The 3596-nt window shown below is 46.5% G+C and overlaps 1 protein-coding gene across 1 annotated transcript in view; it reads left to right on the top strand.

The window, feature by feature from the left end:
* The first annotated feature begins 1378 nt into the window (after positions 1-1378).
* Nup85 (nucleoporin 85) overlaps positions 1379-3596 on the top strand; it is a 21712-nt gene continuing 19494 nt past the window's right edge. Inside the window, exon 1 of the mRNA XM_005350728.3 lies at positions 1379-1658. The gene's annotated coding sequence lies outside the window, so the exon portion shown is untranslated. The remainder of the gene's footprint in view (positions 1659-3596) is intronic.

A 3596-nucleotide genomic window follows, 5' to 3' on the forward strand; every position in this document is an offset into this window, starting at 1 on the left:
CTTTTGTTTTGTTTTGTCAAGACAGGGTTTCTCTATGTAGGCCTGGCTGTCCTGGATCTCACTCTGTAGACCAGGCTGGTCTCCAGCTCAAAGATCTTCCTACCTCTGCCTCCCAAGTGCTGGGATTGAAGGTGTGTGTTACAGCTGCCTGGCTTCATGTCATTCTTTTGCTACACACACACACACACACACACACACACACACACACACACACTTCAAGTAAATAGCTGGGCTATGGTGGCTCATGCTTTTAGGGAGACAGAGACAGGTGAGTTTCAAGGCCAGCCTGGTCTACAGAGTGAGTTTAAGAACAGCAAGGGTACACAGAGAAACCCTTTCTCAAAACAAACAAAAATACCCAAAAAAACAAAGAAACAACAGCAACAAAAATACTGTTGGTATCAGTGATTATAATGGCACTGTGGAACTTTTGGGAAAGACAGTGGCAAATTAATTATGCTTAAATAAATATAAATATTTCTTATATTTTAAAATATAAATTTAAAATATTTCAGATTTACAGTACATTTAATACTTTAAAAAATTATTTCATTGTATATACACTGGTGTTTTGCCTGCATGTCTGTGTACCATGTGTGCGTGAGTGCGATGTGTCTGTCTGGCTGGTGAACACAGAGGCCAGAAGAGGCCATCAGATCTCCTGGGATTGTTGTTTCACATAGATATCGATGCTTTTCCTTGCACCAGGGTCCTCTGGAGGAGCAGCAAGTGAGCTGAACTACTGACCCAACATTCCAGGCCCCTAAATTTTCTTATGCATGGCTGATTTCAGCGATAAAGGATTTGGATGCAATTTCAATGACAAAACGATTTTTCATTATTTTTTTTAACAACTGGTGGAGTTTTGTTTTTGCGAGACAGGATCTCATTTAGATCTCGTGTGAGCTCAACTTTGCTATACAGCTGGTCCCGAACTCTCAATTTTCCAGTCTTCACTACCCAAGAGCAGCGATTGCCGGCTTGAACCACCATTGCCTACTTCCAAGTTATGCACTTAAAGTAGGTCATTTAAAATAATCGCAAGGAAAGAAAACTGCCAGTATGTAAACGGTTGATGATGTCTCGTTTTTTTGGGATGGCAGTGGCCGCGACTAATTCCAAAATAAGCACATTATACTTGCCGGAGTTCGGGAAAGGGACTGTGAAAATTCTAATAAAATACACAGACCAGGAGGGACACCAAGAAGAGATTAAGTGGGCTATTGAAGCGCAGAATCTCCGCTGTCCCAGAGGACTAGCACGTCCACACCCGCGCATGTGCACACCCTCCCAGCCGCCGCCTCTCCCGCCATCTCGGGGGGCCTTCTTTCTGCCTGGCGTGGGACTGTCCGCTGCGCCGCCTGATTCCTTGGGAACATTTAGTGCGGACAGGAGGCCCCTTGCGCTTTTTTTCTGAGGTTGTCTCGGTCAGAATGGTGGCACACGAAAGGAAGGCTGCAGAGGACTGAGTCGTGGCTGAGACGGAGGGCTCTGCCGCGTTGGGCTGTCAGGCACTGCGGAAGCCGCCCTGGAGAGGTTCCTCTTTGGCAGCTAGCTGCGAGCGGGAGGCCTGAGCGGAGAGAATCGGCAGCGCGGCGAGGTCGGCTTCGCAGGGCTACGGCGCTATGGAGGAGCTCGATTGCGAGCCCGCAGTAACTGTAAGGGCGCCCGGGAGAGGCTTGTTTTATCGCAGCGTGAACAGGCTTGCCTTCCTAGCTGCGGGACTCAGTTGCCACCGTCCGGGATGTCAGATTCTCTGCGGGCCGGTTTGGGCGCTGGTGGTCCCTTTGGCTTCAGCCCAGCCGCGGAGGCCCTGCTGCATCCCCTTCAACCCTTGTCTTTCTGACCTTTCTGCCTCTCTAGTTTTCCCCCTCTGGCGTTAGAGTGAGCTCGCTGTGAGCCCCACGTTAGCTTCTACCTCTCCTGCTGTGCTGGCCCGAGGCTTAATCCATGCGTCATTCATTCTCGGGAGGGTCTAGACTACCAGTTTCTGTAGGGTTGTTTTCTATTCCGTTTGGACTTGGGAGATATTTTTGATTATGTGTATGTATCAGAATATGCACAGAGGCATCGGATACCACCTGAGCTGGCGTTGCAGGTGGTGGTTAGCCGCCTAACGTAGGTGTCGGGAACCGAATTCTGCTCCTTTGCAAGAGCATTAGACACACTTAACTTCAGGGCCCTCTCTCCAGCATCTTTTTTTTTTTTTTTTTTTAAATCAGATGTCAATAATCTGTGATAAATTCATAGCCAGTTGCGATGCCCCTTTCCAAGGCCAGGACTTTGGAGGCTGAAGCTGGGGACTCACCAGTTGAGGCTAGCATGGTAATTACATTGCAGAACCGTTTTCCAAAAGCAAAGGTGTAACTCTAGCTCCTGGGGAAGTGGATGCTGGAGCATCAGAAGTTCAAGGCCGGCTTGTGGCCTTGATTACAAAAAAAAAAAAAAGGTTGGAGCAAGTGGGACTTGAATCTCCTGATTTTTTTATCTTCTGAATAAATTATCTTTTTTGGGGGGGGGTGGTTTCGAGACAGGGTTTCTCTGCGGCTTTGGAGCCTATCCTGGAACTAGCTCTTGTAGACCAGGCTGGTCTCGAACTCACAGAGATCCGCCTGCCTCTGCCTCCCGAGTGCTGGGATTAAAGGTGTGCGCCACCATCGCCCGGCTTGAATAAATTATCTTTATAATTTTTTATTTATTTTTATTTTTTTCTTAGTGTTTTCCCTGTGTGAATGTGTTGGATCACAACAGACAGTTGTGAGCTGCTGTGTAGGTTCTGGGAATCGAACTACTCTGGAAACCAGTTAGTGGTGCTGAGCCATCTCATCAGACTGTAAATAAATTAATTTTTAGGGGAAACTTTTCTCTTTTGGTGTGGTTTATTGGTTTTCCTCTGTAGGTTAGATAGCCTATAGCTGTGTGGCTTCTACAAATAATGTGAACGAAGGTTCAGAGGGATTGGTCTAAACTGGAGAGAAACGTTTAGACTCACTGTTAGCTGAGGTGACACAGGCTGATGGGAGTTTCTTTTAACACAGTTAAATGTTTTTGTTTGGTTTTCCCCTTTGAGTAACCTATGCTTGCCTGGGATCTAATGATCCTTCTGCTTCAGGCTTCTAGGTGCTCTGCTATACTAGGCTTTTTTTCATGAGAAGTGGCTCACTGGGTTGAGGTATCCAGTTAAGCTACCTTGCTTCCGTAGGGACTGTTAGTGTCCCTACAGACCTGCTCTCTTCAGCCACACACACCTCGGCACAGGGACTAGCATTTCTGATTATGGATTTTTTTCCTTTCTTTGAATGATTTATTCTTATTTCATATGCATTGGTTTGTTTGTTTTTTGAGACAGGGTTTCTCTGTGTAACTTTGTAGACTCTCATGGGACTCGCTCTGTAGTCCAGGCTGGACTGGAACACACAGAGATCCATCTACCTCTGCCGCCTGAGTGCTGGGATTAAAGGCGTGCACTACCACTGCCCAGCGTGCACTGGTGTTTTTTGTTTTTTGTTTTTTTTTTGACTGTGGCTTCCTCTTTATTGGACACGTTGTAGATGACACACAGATCTACAGTTAAATAATTATTAAAATATCGACCA

The sequence above is a fragment of the Microtus ochrogaster genome, chromosome 7 (genome assembly GCF_000317375.1).
Source record: "Microtus ochrogaster isolate Prairie Vole_2 chromosome 7, MicOch1.0, whole genome shotgun sequence".
Lineage (NCBI taxonomy): Eukaryota > Metazoa > Chordata > Mammalia > Rodentia > Cricetidae > Microtus > Microtus ochrogaster.